General features: G+C 46.7%; 1 protein-coding gene across 1 annotated transcript in view; it reads left to right on the top strand.

The window, feature by feature from the left end:
- Positions 1–19,093, top strand: part of BSN (bassoon presynaptic cytomatrix protein) — a 304,960-nt gene that overhangs the window by 178,570 nt on the left and 107,297 nt on the right. The window lies entirely within an intron of this gene.

Raw genomic sequence — 19,093 nt, 5'->3', positions numbered from 1 at the left:
TATGTTTTGGGTCATTGTCGTGCTGGAAGACCCAACCACAACCCATTTTTAAGGCCCTGGCGGAGGGAAGGAGGTTGTCACTCAGAATTGTACGGTACATGGCCCCATCCATTCTCCCATTGATGCGGTGAAGTAGTCCTGTGCCCTTAGCAGAGAAACACCCCCAAAACATAACATTTCCACCTCCATGCTTGACAGTGGGGACGGTGTTCTTTGGGTCATAGGCAGCATTTCTCTTCCTCCAAACACGGCGAGTTGAGTTCATGCCAAAGAGCTCAATTTTTGTCTCATCTGACCACAGCACCTTCTCCCAATCACTCTCGGCATCATCCAGGTGTTCACAGACAAACTTCAGACGGGCCGTCACATGTGCCTTCCGGAGCAGGGGGACCTTGCGGGCACTGCAGGATTACAATCCGTTATGTCGTAATGTGTTACCAATGGTTTTCGTGGTGACAGTGGTCCCAGCTGCCTTGAGATCATTGACAAGTTCCCCCCTTGTAGTTGTAGGCTGATTTCTAACCTTCCTCATGATCAAGGATACCCCACGAGGTGAGATTTTGCGTGGAGCCCCAGATCTTTGTCGATTGACAGTCATTTTGTACTTCTTCCATTTTCTTACTATGGCACCAAAAGTTGTCTCCTTCTCGCCCAGCGTCTTACTGATGGTTTTGTAGCCCATTCCAGCCTTGTGCAGGTGTATGATCTTGTCCCTGACATCCTTAGACAGCTCCTTGCTCTTGGCCATTTTGTAGAGGTTAGAGTCTGACTGATTCACTGAGTCTGTGGACAGGTGTCTTTCATACAGGTGACCATTGCCGACAGCTGTCTGTCATGCAGGTAACGAGTTGATTTGGAGCATCTACCTGGTCTGTAGGGGCCAGATCTCTTACTGGTTGGTGGGGGATCAAATACTTATTTCCCTCTGCAGAATGCAAATAAATTCATATACTTTCCACAATGTGATTTTCCGGATTTAATTTGTGATGTGCTATCTCTCACTGTTACCAATAACCTACCCTTCAATTATGGGCTGCTCATGTCTTTGTCAGTGGGCAAACTTACAAAATCAGCAAGGGATCAAATACTTATTTCCACCACTGTATATATATTGTGAGCACTCTGGAGTGCTGATGCGGGGAAAAGGGGATAGGGGTTCTTTCAGCTGTCAGCATCCCCGGTCATTTAGCCCAGCTAGGAGAGCGGTCCTTCATCACCTGTCTCTCATGAGACACCAACAACCCAGACATAGCATCCTACTAAAAGCCATATTTCTCCTACGGTGTCAGCAGAGACAGTGTCCACAGGTGAAGAAACCATGAGGGAATTTTTTGCTTTTAGAGCAAACTTTTACTTCAAAAGTTTATCTCTTTGCCTTTCAGTGGTATGGCACTGTTTACATAAATCACCTACTCTATGCAGCATCGTATCCTTCTTCCTCTCACTGTCAGCCTGGCTAGCTGTTAGATCCAGCTCATCAGGGGCGGGGGGGGGGGGGGGGGGTTAAATTCCCCAGGCTCAGCCTCCAAAGTGGGCCCAGCGCCGGCAAGCTTCTTCCGGGTCTGTCCTCTCCTGCTCCTGCATGCCGCTCAGGACTCGGATGATTACATTAACATGATATTGCGCTAATGCAGTCATCTGGGTCCCGACTGGAACACTGGAGCAGGAAAAGGACAGCGTGAGGAAGCTGCGCAGCAGTGACTCAGAGACAGAAAGGTGCGGGTTAGGGTGTGGGCGGAAGCGGCGGCCCAGGAAGAGCCGCAGCGGTCCAGTCCTGCCCCGGGCCTGGCTATGTCTCTCGGCAGCCCTGCAGCTCATTATACTGGATTTCAGCTAACTGCTGATCATGTGCAAGTTTTTCGTTACTTTGTTCTATTTTCCCCTCCCACTTTTTGACTTCAAGCTACCTCTCTCACCAGTGGCGAGCTGGAAATGACCCTACTGCTGTTAATAAAGGCCAAAAACTGTGAGGGTTAAAAAAACACATACTTCACTGACTTTACTATACATTTGCATAGGTACTTAAGGAAAAACTGTGCTCCTAACTGTAGAACACCTGGCCTAAGTAATAGAAAACTTTTTCTTCTTTTTTTGGGTTTCCTTAGTAAGATCAGGAAAAATCCTGACCCAGGATACCAGAAGCATAACATCCCTCTTTTTAAAGAAAAGGCAAAGCAGCCAGTCATGGTCAGCAGGTAAAGCAAAAGTAACTATCAATGTTGCAAAAGTCACTGATTCAGAGTCCGACATCTCCAAAATCTCAGAAACACTTAAATGGCCGTTTCAGGATCACGATGTGCTTGTGTCTGAAGAGGTTCTTTCTTTCCAGATGGCAAATAATACACTCAAGTTAATGGAGGAATAGATTCCTCTGGAACCAACAAAATTTCCTTGAGATAGCATTTAAATATATCCTTTGATTTAACAAAAGGAAGTCTAGGAAAATTAATTATCTGAAGATTAGAGAGTCTCACATTATTGTTCAAACCTTCAATCCTTCTTTTCATTATAGAATTTTCCTTAATTAAAGATATATTCACCTCTTTTAAAGATTTTAATTGCACTTTATGTTCTTCTAAGCACTGAGAATTCTGAGTAGTCTGAGTCTGAAGAAAATTTAAGGTGGAAGTATGCGACTGTACATTAGAATTTAATGCTACAAGGTGTATAGATAGCGCTTTACCTAAGTCAGCAACAGACTTTCAAATTGATTTAAGTGTGAAAACTGTAGATCTCTGAAGAATGATTTCTGTAACCTGACCCATCACAGACAAAACTTGGCCCTCAGCAGGTGCCATCTTGTCTCTCGATTCGGCAGCTCTTGTCCCGCCGATTACTGCTGACAGTTTAGAAAACCCATCCTCTTGCACAGCTGAGCCCTTCCCTCCTGGTCCAGAGGCTTCAGTCGACTTCCACGAGGCTTCCGGGTCTAGACTTGGCATCCCCAGCAGCAGTGATTGTGGCGGGGATGTCCATAGATTGGAAGTCAAAGAGATCTCTGTGCCGAAGTCAGGCAACACCCCTCTTAGCTGTAGGGTCTGAGAAGCCGGCGACTCACCGGAAACTGAAGAGCTCGCTCCCTCGTGCGTGAGAAAAGAATGTATTGGACCAGTAAGCACCGGAGTAGAGTGCAACTGAGGTTCAGAGGGATAAACCCGCAGCTTGCCTTTTCTTTTCACCATACTGTGGCTATGGTAACGGTGTCATCTTGGCTCCTCCCATCATTTGCCAAACTTAAGTACTTTCTCCATAAGTGTATTTGTACATTATAAAGCATTTTGCAATTTATTTTTTACACCAATACTACATAGATATAACTCACTAGTCAATTGAGGGGTATTTTAGGTTTGGCATCAAGTATGTTGTACACAACAGTAATGTACTTGCTTTCCGAATGTCCCAGATGTACAGTATCATCAGTAATTAATTTGCCTAATGTCTTTAGGGGTAATGAAGACAGATAAAGACTGTATGGCCTATCCAGTCTGTCCATCCATGCTATCTACCTCCCTTCCTTTCCCTTAGAGATCCTGTGTACTTGTCCCAAGCTTTCTTGAATTCATATACAATATTTGTATCCACCACTTCCACTGGGAGGTTGTTTCACAAATTCATCACCCTTTTCATGAAGAAATATTTCCTCATCTTGCTTCTGAGTCTTTCCCCCTTTCACCTTCATCCTATGTTCCCTCATACCAGTAGAGACACCGAGCTACCCAGTTCCAGGCTGGAGATTATAAGGCAATCCTAGATTTCTGACCACCCCATCCTACTGCATTATGAGATTTGCAGAACTGATTTCAATGGGCAGATCAGGTACAACAAATCCCTCACTGCTTTGGGATGTAAGTTCAAAACCAGGACTGTCCCAAAATCTCCAGCCTGGAACTGGGTAACTTGGCATCTCTGCCCAGAGCTTCCTTTTAACTGAAAGATATTCACTGAGTAATATCCTGAAAAGAAACCAAAACTGTAGACAGATGTGCACAGGCTCTGGGCCGGTTCCAAAATGTAACAGCTAGGTACAGTGTGTAGGGAATAATATGCACAATTCCGTATCTGAATTGTGCATCCTGAATCCTGAAAACAAGCCCACTTATGACAATGATATCCTTGCAAAGAAAGCTTTATTTCATAGAGCCAATTAGTAGTAGCGAGGGTAAACCCCTGTGGTTCAAGAACACAGTTATTAGTAATTATTGTCATGTACACTTGGGCCTGTTGCTTCACAGAGTCCAAGGCATAGAATGGGGAAAACCCCAGTGGTTCAGCAAACAGCAGTATGTCAGCCTCTGGCGACAGGCTCAAACACAGCCTTTCAGTTCTCTTTGACTTGTTAGGTCTGACTCCGGCCAGACCTCCACCAAACTCACAAAGTTCAATCAGTTAGTAACAAGGGCTTGGGTTACCATATTTGCCCTAAGGAAAAAGAGGACACATGCCATACCCCCTGCCACACCACAACCCACCCTCTGTCACAGCCTGCCCCGCCTCCTGTCACATCTTTCTCTGTCCCCGTCATCCCCCGTCACTTTGACCCCTCCCAAGAAAGCCAGATTCCCTCTCTCTCCCCCCCATGTATATCCCCTCCCCAACTTTCCAGCCTCCCTGCACCCACATGACTACCCTATCCTCCTTTACCTTAGTGTGGTGCCCTGGTGGTTTGGTGACCTCTTCGGGACAGGAAAAAGCCCCCTCTTTCTTTCTTGCCCAGAGCGTCTGCAGACTTGTCTTTCTCCTGGCGCCGATTCAAAATGGCTGCTGAGAGTTCAAATGGCGGCCTCGCGAGACTTCCACAGAAGTCTTCTAAGGTCACCTTAGGAAGTCTTCTGAGTCCACCACTTGAACTTTTGGCAGCCATTTTGAATCGGCTGGGGCTTCTCCTCTCTCCCCTGGGCCTCCCTTGTCTCTGCCTGGCCCTTCCCTTTAAACTCTCCGGTTTCTACTCCACCCCGTCTGGCTCACTTCCTCCCACGGTGTGACCTGTGCTCTTAAGGTGATCTTTCTTAAGGGTGAGCCGTTCATATACACTTTTTAAAGTATTAAGGTCATTGCAAGATCATAGGTTAGCTGTACTGTGTCTGTCACAAGGTAAATGGGCATCAACCTGCATTATGGAATTACCTTCCAAAGAAAATACAAGCAAAGTTTAAGGGATTGTTGAAAACCTAGAGGCCGGTATTCAAAGCGATTTAAGCGGGTAGGAGCCTCTCCTGCCCACTTAAATAGCTTTCCGCCGCCTAACCGGGGATATTCAGCAGCACTTAACTGGACAGTGCTGCTGAATATCTCCTGAGATTGCATAAACAAAAAGTGGACAGGTCAGGGGGCAGCACTGTGGGAGGCACTGGGGAGGAGCACCAGGTTATGCTGGTTCTGGCAATATTCAGTTCCGGCACCTGCATAGCTAAGCGGCTTCATTTAGGGCAGCTCGAGAGCTGTCATAAATAAGACTGCTTAGCTATGCGGGTGTCGGCTCTGAATATCGGGCTTCACCCACATAACTTTTTTTATTTTTTTTATTTTTTACTAAAACCCCCAAGCCCCCCCAGCCAATGTTCCCTTCTTTCCATCCCCCCATCCAGCCCACATCAAGACCCCCTGCCTCCCCAGATGTGCAAGCAGGCCCTCCCTCTGGGCCTACCTGTATCCCTGGTGGTCTAGTGGGGTCGATGGGAGCATGAGCGCAGCAGCTTGTGGTACTTTATTTATTTAGACCAGCGCCACAAGGGGCAGGAGTGAAGGAGCTGCTCTCCTGCCCCCAACAACCCCGCTGGACCACCAGGGATACAGGTAGGCCCAGAGGGAGGGCCTGCTTGCACGAATGGGGAAGCACGGGGTCTTGATGTGGGTTGGGAGGGGGGAAGGAGAGAAGGAAACATTGGCAGGGGGGCTTGAGTTAATAAAAACTGTATTCTGCAGATCTGCTAGTATATCTCAGATTCCTCCTAACTTCATCGTAAGCCTTATATGTTTTATGACCAAGTCCTCTTACCAATTTAGTAGCCACCCTCTGGATCAACTCCATCCTGTTTATATCTTTCCGTAGGTGCAGTCTCCAGAATTGCACACAGTATTCTAAATGGCGCCTTACCAGTGACTTATACAAGGGTACTATCACCTCTTTTTTTCCTGATGGTCTCCCTATGCAACCGAGCATCTTTTCCTGGCTTTGAGCGTCACCTTTTCTACCTGTTTGGCCACCTTAAGTTCATCAGACAGAATCACCCCCAAGTCCAGCTCTTCTTTTGTACTCAGAAGCACTTCACTGCTATACTGTACGAAGCAGATATGGTAATGCTGTTACCCTTGCTAAGGCTTTATCTGATATAGAGGATGGCTTAGACAGTTGTGTGTACACACAGGGGGAGATGCAAAAAAGAGCGTAATACCACAGCATGGAGGAAGCAAATTGTATGCAAAATTTTATGCACAGCAAACCTGTGGCAAACGTAGGGGGGTTGCTGGACGCATTTCCACAAGGTTTCACGGTACGCATGGCTTGTTGTGTACGTGTCCAAATGAAGAATGAAAGTGTTAGCACAATTGGCACTTGTATTTCTGTTCCTAAATATAAGACTTGCAGAAAGAGTTTCCAGTTGAAATTTTTGAGAGGCTCATATTTAGGCGCAGAAGAGCAGGCAGTGATATATGCTTTCATTTTCAGTTTTGTTCGGACAGGCACACGTTTGTTACTTACCATCTGCCTGTAAAACATGCACGGGCTTATTTCCACTCACGTAACAAGACAAAAGTACTACTACTACTACTTATCATTTCTATAGCGCTACTAGAGTATGCAGCGCTGTACACTTGAACATGAAGAGACAGTCCCTGCTCGACAGAGCTTACAATCTAATTAGGACAGACAAACAGGACAAACAAGAGATAAGGGAATATTAAGGTGAGGATGATAAAATAAGGGTTCTGAGCAAGTGAATAAGGGTTAGGAGTTAAAAGCAGCATCAAAAAGGTGGGCTTTTAGCTTAGATTTGAAGACGGCCAGAGATGGAGCTTGACGTACCGGCTCAGGAAATCTATTCCAGGCATATGGTACAGCAAGATAAAAGGAATGGAGTCTGGAGTTAGCGGTGGAGGAGAAGGGTGCAGATAAGAGAGATTTACCCAGTGAACGAAGTTCCCGGGGAGGAATGTAGGGAGAGATGAGAGTGGAGAGGTACAGAGGAGCTGCAGAGTGAATGCACTTATAGGTCAATAAGAGGAGTTTGAACTGTATGTGGAAATGGATAGGAAGCCAGTGAAGTGACTTGAGGAGAGGGCTAATATGAGCATAACGACCCTGGCGGAATATTAGTCGTGCAGCAGAATTTTGAACAGATTGAAGAGGAGAGAGATAGCTAAGTGGGAGACCTGTGAGAAGCAAGTTGCAATAGTCTAAGCGAGAGGTGATAAGAGCGTGGATGAGGGTTCTGGTAGTGTGCTCAGAAAGGAAAGGGCGAATTTTGCTGATATTATAGAGAAAGAAACGACAGGTTTTAGCAGTCTGTTGAATATGTGCAGAGAAGGAGAGGGAGGAGTCGAAGATGACCCCAAGCTTACGAGCTGATGAGACAGGAAGGATGAGAGTGTTATCCACAGAAATAGAGAATGGGAGTGGAGGAGAGGTTGGTTTAGGGGGAAAGATAAAAAGCTCAGTCTTGGTCATGTTTAGTTTCAGATGGCGCTGAGACATCCAGGCAGCAATGTCAGACAGGCAGGCTGATACTTTGGCCTGGGTTTCGGCTGAGATTTCTGGTGTGGAGAGGTAGATCTGGGAGTCATCAGCGTAAAGATGATACTGAAAACCATGGGATGAAATCAGAGTACCAAGGGAAGAAGTATAGATGGAGAAGAGAAGAGGTCCAAGGACAGATCCCTGAGTACACCAACTGACAGTGGGATAGAAGTAGAAGAGGATCCACTAGAGTATACACTAAAGGTAGGCTGGGAGAGATAAGAAGAAAACTAGGAAGGAACAGAGCCCTGAAATCCAAGTGAGGACAGCGTATCAAGGAGCAGACTGTGATCAACAATGTCAAAAGCAGCAGATAGATCGAGAAGGATGAGGATAGAATAGAGACCTTTGGATCTGGCTAGGAACAGATCATTGGAGACTTTAGCAAGCGTTGTTTCAGTTGAATGAAGGGGGCGAAAGCCAGATTGAAGTGGATCAAGAATAGCTTGAGATGAAAGAAAGTCAAGGCAACGGCAGTGAACAAGCACGTTCAAGTATCTTGGATAGGAAAGGGAGGAGGGACATTGGGCGATAGTTGGAAGGACAGGTAGGGTCCAATGAAGGTTTTTTAAGGAGTGGTGTGACTATGGCATGTTTGAAGGCATCAGGAACAGTCGCAGTGGACAGTGAAAGATTGAGGATATGATAGATAAACGGGATAACAGTAGGAGAGATAGTGTTAAGTAGATGGGTGGGAATAGGATCAGAGGAACAGGTAGTTAGTTTCAAGGAGGAAAGAAGATGTGTAGTTTCCTCTTCAGTGATTTCAGAAAAGGAAGAAAAGGAGGCAGGGGTTGGAGGGTTGAGAGAATGGACTAAGGGAAGGAGAGGTGGAAGTGACCTGGTTGAGAATTCAAGTTTAATCTTGTGAACCTTATCATGAAAGAACTCAGCCAGAGTCTGGAGGGAAAGTGAAGGGGGGGTTGGAGGTGAAGGCACTTTGAGGAGAGAGTTCAGTGTGGCAAAGAGACGACGAGGGTTTGAGCCAAGAGAATTAGTCAACTGGATGTAATAGTTCTGTTTGGCAAGTAAAAGAGCAGACTGGAAGGAGGTCAGCAAGAATTTGAAATGTATGAAGTCAGCATGGGCACGGGATTTCAGCCAAAGGCGTTTGGCAGAGCGGGCACAGGAACATAGGTAGCGGATTCTAGAGGTCAGCCAAGGTTGGGGTTTAGTACATTTTACAGAACGGGGAATGAGAGGAGCGAGAGTATCCAGAGCAGAGGAGAGAATAGTATTATAGGAAGAGACAGCCTCATTGACAGACTTGGATAACATAGTGGTAGAGAAGAGATTTGAAACATTGGAGGACAGAGTGGAAGGGTCAGTAGCCTGAAGATTCCTAAATGTATTGGTTAAGATTGGACAGGACTGGGGAGGAGGATGTTTAAGTGTGAAAGTTTATCAGATGATGGTCAGAGAGGGGAAGAGTTGAGGCACAGAAACTGGAGAGTGAGCAGTTTGAGGAGAGGATAAGGTCAAGACAGTGGCCATTCTGGTGAGTGGGGGCAGTGGAGCACAGTTGAAGATTGAAAGAGGATGTTAAAGCAAGAAACTGGGAAGCATAAGAGTCGGAGGGATCATTAGCATGAATGTTAAAATCCCCAAGAATGAGGGAAGGAGATGAAGGTTCAAGAAAGAAGGAAAGCCAAGCATCAAACTCAGTGAGAAAGGAAGAAATGGACTTTTCAGGGGGTCGATAAATGACTGCTACTCGGAGAGGCAGAGGAGCAAATAGACGGATGGAGTGGACTTCGAAGGAAGAAAAAATAGTGAGACTGAAGTAGAAGGTTGAAATCTACAAGAGGGTGAAAGTAGTAGCCCAACACCACCTCCGTGGCCAACTGGGCGAGGAGTATGGGGGAAAAGATAACCTCCATGGCATAGGGCCGCAAATGAAGCAGAGTCTTCAGGGTAAAGCCAAGTTTTAGTTAGGGCAAGCAGATGGAGAGTACGAGAGATAAAGAGGTCATGGATGTAGGAAAGTTTGTTACAGACAGAGCGGGCATTCCACAGAGCGCAAGAGAAAGGCAGGGAAGGAGGGGGGAGGAGAGGAACAGAAATTAGATTGGAGATATCACGGTGTGACCTGCACAAATAGGATGATAGCTGATGTGGAGGACCAGGATTGGGATTAATGTCCCCAGCGGAGAGCAGGAGAAGGAGTAAGAGAGTACGGAGAAGAGTAAGAGAGGTACGACGACAGCGACGAAGGTGAGATGTACTCAGAAAGGAGATGGATGAATAGAAGGAAGGAAATATTTAAGGTTGAGAGCTGAGAAAAAGGAAGAGGAAAAAAGAGATGGTGAGATGATGAATACAGATGGTGGACAATGTGTTCCTGCAGTGTACAGTGGTTTAAGATGGAGAAACAAATTAGGAAGGGACAGTGCCAAGAAGAAAAATCCAGCACTTTAATTGAAAGATAGATAAGAAATCCTTTCACGCTACCCTGGACCATCATGGAAAACTTCTCATCTTCTGCATGCGTTAAAAGTGGGCCGTGTACTCTCTGCATATCACGGAATACCTAAATTGCCTCATCAGCATCCCTTTTAATACAATTTGCAGCTGTGTCTTCATGCGTGTGAATGCCTGTGCACAAGTCCTTTCTGTATTCCTCGGCGCGTATAACTGGCGTTCGGCCCTCGGAAACCCTGCAGCCAAGCCCGCGGTTGCTTCCTGCGTCAGCCCCTGTCAGTTTGACGTTGAAGTACAACTGTTTGGGAAAAGGATGGACATTGTACAGTGGACAAATGATCTTTATCATTAGTGTCAGGACTCTCAAAACAGCATGACGATGCAGAGATAACAAAAAGCCTGGATACAGAATAATCGCCTCTCCCTATATACAGTGATGTGTATAAACATCAGTGGAAACTTTAGAAGCAAGCTCTGTAGTTGACTGGATCACAGTTCTCCAACAGTGTCGGGTCCAGTCGGCTACTCCCTCCCACATGGACTTCAGCTGTAACTGAGGTATGCAGAAAGTAGTCAAAATGGCTGAAAGAACATCAGAAATGTTTCTTCTTTAAGGCTTTTCTTGGATCTTCCAAGTTACAGACTGCAGGACAGATTGAGCTGGTTGATAATGAAACAGTAAACACATTGTTCTTGGCTCTTTAAACATTTAAGCACACAAACAGCTTGATCCAACTGTAGTGTAAGAAATCCAGCATTCAGCAGAGAATCCAGGTTTGCTTGGTCAGGGCAGGCCTCATATACATACAGACTGGCTGTACAGACTAGTGTTCACGGGGTGGGGGGGGGGAGGGAGGGGGAGAGAAATGGGCATAGCAGATGTGACAATGGGCTTATGCATGTATTTCATTGTTTCCCAAGCTGCGCGCCGCAGCACCCTGGTGCACCACAGCAAACTCTCTGGGGTGCCGCAGCAAATCCCTCCCTCCTACCTGAACCACTACTGCACACAGCAGTGGCAGAAAAACAACAACAACAAAAAGTCAAGCACAAGGCTGCAGCAGCTTTCAAGCATGTGCTGTCAGTTCTGCCGGTCCTCTGTCCCCGGAACTGGAAGTTGATGTCAGCGGGGGCAGAGGCCCAACACAGCCGACAGCCCATGCCTGAAGACTGCTGCGGCCCCAGTCTTGCTTTTTATTTTTTTTGTCGCGGCCATTGGGGACACAGAGTAGATAGCCTTCGGGACTCCCAGAGGCGACTGCTAAGGAGGTTGGATGAAAACAGGAGATGGGATGAAGTCAAAAAGTTGAAACCAATTGGTCAGTCTCTGTTTCCCTTCCTATTCAACACAAAGCAAGCAAACCTATGAGCTGCTTTTTTTTTTTTTTGTTACATTTGTACCCCACGCTTTCCCACTCATGGCAGGCTCAATGCGGCTTACATATTGTATACAGGTACTTATTTGTACCTGGGGCAATGGAGGGTTAAGTGACTTGCCCTGAGTCACAAGGAGCTGCCTGTGCCTGAAGTGGGAATCGAACTCAGTTCCTCAGTTCCCCAGGACCTGCTGTATCCAAGTTGTCATTCTTTATTGTTGGTAGCATTTTTAATTTAATCTCACATATTTTTAAACATACAGGCTTGTGCAGCATACAGATGTACACAGAGGAAATATAATAATGGAATAACCTTTCATAGGTAGAGTAGTATTTTGTTATAAATCGTAATCAGTGTTTCATTTGGAGGGGCTGGTTATAGGGACACCCTAGCACTCTTATATTTGTGCAGAGAAAAAGATGGAGACCTGTGTGGCTGGTTGAGGGGGGGCAGAGACTTGTGTGGCTGGGGGGACGTAGACTGGTGTGGCAGGAGGTGGAGTGCTGTGAAAAATTGCTGGGACACAAAGAACAGCATAATCGAAAGGGACGCCCAAGTTTTCCTGGGGACATCCTCGCAGGACGGCTCCAGCAAGGGGCGGGAAACCCGTATTATCGAAACAAGATGGGCGTCCATCTTTCGTTTCGATAATATGGTTGGGGATGCCCAAATCAGCAATTTTAGGTCGACCTTAGAGATGGTCGTCCCCAGGACTTGGTCGTTCCTGATTTTCAGCAATAATGGAAAGCGAGGATGCCCATCTCAGAAACAACCAAATCCAAGCCATTTGGTCGTGGGAGGAGCCAGCATTCTAGTGCACTGGTCCCCCTGACATTCTAGGACACCAACCGGGCACCCTAGGGGGCACTGCAGTGGATTTCACAAATTGCTCCCAGGTACATAGCTCCCTTACCTTCAGCCAGATGCACTAACTGAATGGAAAAAGCCCTTCCCTTACTGATCCCTTAGCAATTCAGAAAGGAATAGGCATGCATGAAGGAAATCGTATGCAAATGAGCTGCTCGCTTTAAGCTCATTTGCACACGATTTCCTTCCTAAGAAGGGGAAGCCAGTGCAGAGCAGCCAAGCATTATGCGTGGCTGCTCTGCGCATGCCAAAGACGTCTTCATACATGCAGACAAGCTGCATGTATAATAGCCGCCTACAACCTTAAATAAATTGCTGTCTTCAACCTTAGAAAAACACAAGTCCAGGTGAAAACGTCCAAGTGCTTGTCAGGAACGTCTTTTTTTTTTAGAGTATGGGTGAAGGATGTCCTTTGCTATGCCTCTGTCCCTGCGACGGCAGTTGAGGATGTCCAAAATGCAGATGTTTCTGTGAGAAGGACATCCATGCATTTGCTATGCCTCTGACATCCCCTTTATTTATTTGGATTTTGGATCACAAGTAGCAGCAGTGGGATTTGAACCAGCCACCTCTGGATTGCAAGACCAGTGCTCTAAGCACTAGGCCACTCCTCCACTCCCTGTGGGGGGGGGGGGGGGGGCAGGGCAGGGCAGGGCAGTGCAGTTCAGGACGTCCACGCCTTCGCTATTCCTCCGCTGACACACACATACCTCCCCCCCCCCCCCCCCCCCCCCCCCCCCATGGACCTGCATACTGCTACGATGGACCTGAGGCTGGCAAATAAAAGTTTTTAAAGTTGTTTTTTTTTCAGGGTGGGATGGGGTTATTGACCACTGGGGGAGTCAGGAGAGAGAGAGAGAGAGAGAGAGAGAGAAAACCAGAGAGAGAGAACCAGAGAGAGAGAACCAGAGAGAGAGAACCAGAACCAGAACCAGAACCAACCTGTGAACTGAAGTGGACGCCTTATTATTTTTCTGGTCTACTTTTGTGTGGCTCTGTTTATCAGGGCTGTGGGTCCACACTTTTCACACCACAAAACACCTCTTGTCTATATGTAAAAAGTTTCCATACAACCAAGTCACAATAATCTTGAAAATAGCAATCAGAGTTGCTGTTACTGATGAACCACTCAAATTATCAAATTGAATATTCAAGCTATCAGAAAGATATAATGAATCTGATGGATTAACTTCCTCATTTACTGAAGTCCCAAATGGGATAGGAGCATAATATGCCCACAGTATAGGAACATAATACACCCATAGTATAGCAGGCATACATGACATTTTCAAACCTTATTTTTTAGTCAACATATTTACACTACATATTCCCTACAATTTTGGAAAATTTATAAATCTTAAATTATGTGAGTGAGAAAATTTTCCAAAAGTTCCATATGAATATTTATAGTCATGGTATCTTTTAGAATTACTGAATCCATAGTATCTAATTTAACCATTTTTTCTTCCAGCTCTCGAAATTTGTCCCATGTTCAGTTAATTGAACAAAATGACTAGTTGTAACTTCTAACAAACTTGAGTACACTTAGCTTGAAAATATGCTGTGTCTTCTTTAAATAATCAATTACAAACCAAAGAGAATCACATAAAGAGGGCCCATAAGCCGACCATAGAACTTTACTCAATTTTTCACACTTCATCTCCTCCAGCAAATGTGGCTTCCATCCCTTCTGCTCCAACTGCAGACTGTTTATCTCAATACTTTCTTGCTAAAGTCCAAAACCTATTGAGTTCCATTCGATCTTCTGCTCTTCTTCAGCTACCTCCATTCCCCTCTCCTAAATCCCAGATCCTGCCTGCCTTCATGGCAGAGGCGTAGCTAGGTTTTGATGTCTGGGAGAGCAGACTTTTGTAAAATAGGCGCCAGAAGGGTACCCCGCCATAGCATCCCACAGCAGAGAAGGTGCAACTAGACATTCCTAGAAAAGTCAAGGCACTGCTAATGCGCCCCAAGCCTAGGGGACACCCCCCAGGCCTTGCATTGAAGAACACTGGTCTAAGGGATACCGAGCCAGTACGTCAGGCTCAGTCTCTGGCTGTCTTCAAATCTAGGCTTAAAGCCCACCTCTTTGCTACTGCTTTCGATTCCTAACCATGACTCTCTTACTCAGTACCCTCACTTATCACCCCCACCACTGCAATTTCCCCACCCCTAGCTGTCTGTTCGTCTGTCCAATTTAGATTGTAAGCTCTGTTGAGCAGGGACTGACTTTCTTCTATGTTTGTGCAGCGCTGTGTATGCTTTGTAGCGCTATATAAATGCTAAATAGTAGTAGTAGTAGTAGAGCTCCATAAACATTTATGTTTGTAAAGTGGCTAAGATAAATATTTATTTAGACACACAGACATTTATGTGCCAGTTTTGACCTGTTGATAGATTAGGCATTTACAGAGCTACCAAGTTACCCATTCCAGGAGGAAGACTTTTTGGCAAGCCCTGAATTTCTGCCAACCTCATCCTGGTGTATTATAGGACCTGCAGAACTGATTTCAATGGAATCATGGACTACAAATCGCACACTGTTCAGGGATTTAAGAACTGGCTAAAAAGTCTCCCTCCTGCAATGGGTAACATAAGCGGCTCTGCTTTTATTTTTCTAAAATGGATGTTCATACCAAATGTAACCAGCACATAAATGTCCATTTTGTTATTTATTTCACAACAGCCTTTAGATCAGCAGATCCTGTTCTCAAATACTAGCAGAACTTGAGACATCTTGGGTGCCTTGGATGAAGTTCTTCGAAAAGATGATAAAATAAATCCCAATAAATAAATGTTTTAGTAATGTTTCTTCTTTAACTAAGAATATGGAAGTGTTAATTTAATTTTTATTACATTTGTACCCCGCGCTTTCCCACTCATGGCAGGCTCAATGTGGTTTACATGGGGCAATGGAGGGTTAAGTGACTTGCCCAGAGTCACAAGAAGCTGCCTGTGCCTGAAGTGGGAATTGAACTCAGTTACTCAGGACCAAAGTCCACCACCCTAACCACTAGGCCACTCCTCCTTGAATCAGGACATTATCAGCCCTAGGGAACGTCAGGGCAGAATGACGGCATCTGAAGAGGAGGTGAAAGGGTCCAAAAGGTTAATTCTATCCTGGTTAAAAATTAGGAATACATTGTAGGACTGACTGGATGGAAAATTTCACCTCCTCAGCTTCCCTTCTTTTCTAAAACTAAATAGAGAGGTGTGGTAGCTGTGTTAGTCCACTTTTAAAGGTAATCAATAGAAATAAAACATGGAAAAGAAAATAAGATGATGCCTTTTTTATTGGATATAACTTAATACATTTCTTGATTAGCCCTTCGAAAGCTAATCAAGAAATGTATTATGTCCAATAAAAAAGGTATCATCTTATTTTCTTTTCCATGTTTTATTTTGTTTTATTTCTATTGATTACCTAAAACTAAATAAAATTATTAAAACATATAACAGCACTTTAGCTACAGATGTCTTCTGAGCTACAATACCAAATGCTCCCTTCCTTGCTGTGAGCTGAATGTGAAATGAAATTTGCATAGACAGCCCAGCCTAGGCACAGGAGATCTGGTTTTCACTCATCTGCAGTGCTAACTCAGGCACTCATGATCAAAAGCCCTGCGCTGTTCCAAACAGCTCCCTAAAAATAGCGCCGGGACAGCGCAGGGCTTTTTTGCATCGATGATCAAAGAAAATGCATGCAAATCTAAGCAGCGCTATTATCTTTATCATGTTTAAAGTGCGGGAGAATTGCGCCTGAGCATGCGCTCAGCACAATCCTCCCGCACTTGTTTGACAGGTCTGGGCTGTCAAAAGCCCAAACCTGTCAAACAGCCTGCCGAGGCCCGAACCCCCATAAATCGTGGTGGCCGCCTCCGGCCAAACGCTATCCCACCCTCCCTCCCACTCAGCGAGGGGGGGGCTGGAGGTTCGGTGGGTCTCCAGCCCCCCAAACCCCCAGAAATCGTTGTGGCCGCCACCCTGTTATCCAACTCCTCCCCCCCCCCCAGCGTTCTGAATCCCTGGTGGTCCGTGGTCACCCACCGTCCCTGCCGGCCCCCCCGGCTGGCCCCCCTACCTTTTGTTGGAGGAGGGACGTAGCCTGCCTGTCTCCCTCCTCTTCCTGTCGACGCTGCTGCAAAATGGCGGCGCCCAGCCCCGCCTATTGCATCCTGGGATGCGCTGGGCAGGGCTACAGACCATGTAAGGGAATCGCTCCCTTATATGGTCTGTAGCCCCGCCCAGCGCATCCCAGGATGCAATGGGCAGGGCTGGGCGCTGCCATTTTGCAGTGGCGTCAACAGGAAGAGGAGGGAGGCAGGCAGGCTGCATCCCTTCTCCAACAAAAGGTAGGGGGGCCAGCCGGGGGGGCCGGCAGGGAGGGTGGGTGACCATGGACCACCATGGATTCAGAACGCTGGGGGGGGAGGAGTTGGTGGGCTGGAGGTCCACCGGACCTCCAGCCCCCAACCCCCCCCCCCCCCCGTCGATGGATAACAGGGTGGCGGCCATAACGATTTCTGGGGGTTTGGGGGGGCTGGAGAACCACCGAACCTCCAGCCCCCCCCCCCCGTCACTGAGTGGGAGGGAGGGTGGGATAGCGTTTGGCTGGAGGCGGCCACCATGATTTATGGGGGTTTGGGGGGGAGGGCTGGAGGCCCGCCGGATCTCCAGCCCTCCCTGGGCATGGAGGGGGTCAGATTGTCGGGGGGACCGGAGGTCCACCGGACCTCCAGTCCCCTGTTTGCGTTTGCTTTGGGGGGGAACGGGAGCCTGCCAGCATGCTCACCATTCCTCCCCAATGATCCGCAAAGTCTAACGCCAACTCAGAGCTGGCGTTGATTTTGCCGCGGCCAGCGACCCAGTCTTTGGCGCGCTGGCTGCTGATCATTGGGGATGAATGCGTTAAGCACTGATTAGCATGCATTTGCATGCTACTTGCGCTAAGAGCCCTCGAGTGCGTTGTTTCAGGCGCTTGAAGGCTCTGATCATGGGTCAGCTGCAAACTCCGGCGCTAGTATGGCGTTAACAGCCTCTAGCGCCGGAGTTTGCTTTTGATCATGAGGGCCTCACAAACTCCAGCTTTCAGGGGAAGGCAGAGGCCTGGGAAAACAGCAACTGAAGTCTGAAAACAGGAAACTTCTTTGCTGTGCCCCATCTTCTTTTATCCTGCACAAAGTGCACATCAGTTTAGGGGTACTTTTGTAAGAATCGAATTGCAGTATTTGGTATTTGTCTTGTCAACTTCAATGTAAATATATGACAGCGTTTGAAAGAACATTGCTGAACTATGCCGAAGAGGAAGTGATTGATCTTACTATGAGAATGAGAATCTCCTTCTCGATTCTCTGCACTACTTTGGGATCTGGGCTGCAAATTTTGTGCAGTCACACACCTGTGGCAGAAGTCGTCCTAGGATCCCTTCATAAGAGCCTCCCGTAGCAGGAGGGCTGAAATGGGATCCCTGCTGGATGCACTCCTTAAATAAGATGCTGAAGTGAAGCAACAGCCAGACAATTGCTCCCATGCCCTTGTTGCTGGGAAGCTGAACCTGCTGCATATTGATCTCTTTCAAGATCAGCCCCAGCCCCCAGGGGAAAGTGCACAAAAGCCCAGTGCTTCTTTCATTAATCTCCCAGTCTCCCCAACCTGCCAAGCAACCCTCCCACCTGTCCACCACCCCGCCTTCAGCCAATCACAGTCGAATCCCTGTGCCTGGACTTTAGTTCGTATATTTTGGAAAATAAAAATAAATAAATTTAAAAAAACTTGAAATCCAATCCTAAAAGATTTCTTACCTGCAGACGTTTCAGGGAAGTGAACCGTGAATATTGCTTTTGAGAATCAGGGGCACACATTGAGGCGACCTTTGATGTCTGGTCAGGGAGCTAAAATTCAGTACAGCCATGGGAGACAAAGAAAGCTCCTCGGGCTATGGTGAACTATGGGCGTATTTGTGTACGTTTAGGAGGGGGCAGCATTGAAGAGAGCCTGGGAGAAGCCCCTCTTGCTTCTTGTGAGTGACTAAGAGGTGCAGCTCTGTGTTCCCTTCCTGGCAGTGCTCTGAGCAGATGTCGGTCTGGCAGCGACGCAGGGCAGCTCAGAATCAGCATCTGTTTCTTGTTGTATCAGACTCCGCACGGGAAGGGAAGGCAGGAGCAGCAGCGCATGCGCATAGGCGCCATTCATTTTTAGAAATCCATTTGGGGGAGCGACCGCTCCCCCTGTGCCCCACCTAGCTACGCTTCTGCTTCATGGTCATCTTTTCAACTCCGGACACTGCACTCTCTTTCTGTTGCTCTATCTGTCACTAGATCTACCTACTGTGAGCTAGATCTATTCCCTTCTTCTTGGATCAACTACTACTAACTACTACTTATCATTTCTGTAGCACTACTAGATGTACGCAGCGCTGTACACTTGAACATGAAGAGACAGTCCCTGCTCGACAGAGCTTACAATCTAATTTGGACAGACAAACCCATTATAGAAAAAAACTTCCCTTGACTCACTCATCCCTGCACATTACCATCCAGTCTCTAATCTGTGTTTTCTCTCTGCAGTCCTAGAAAAAATTGTCTGTATCCAACTATCCACTTTTGCTGAGAAGATTTTTGCTCTTCACCCTAGCCAGTCTGGCTTCAGGTCTCACTTTAGCACTGAAATTGTTCTAACTGCAGTGGTAAATGA

This window comes from Microcaecilia unicolor, chromosome 6, assembly GCF_901765095.1.
Source record: "Microcaecilia unicolor chromosome 6, aMicUni1.1, whole genome shotgun sequence".
NCBI lineage: Eukaryota > Metazoa > Chordata > Amphibia > Gymnophiona > Siphonopidae > Microcaecilia > Microcaecilia unicolor.
The sequence above is the reverse complement of the archived record's forward strand: the minus strand, read 5'-3'. Positions and strand labels throughout refer to the sequence as shown.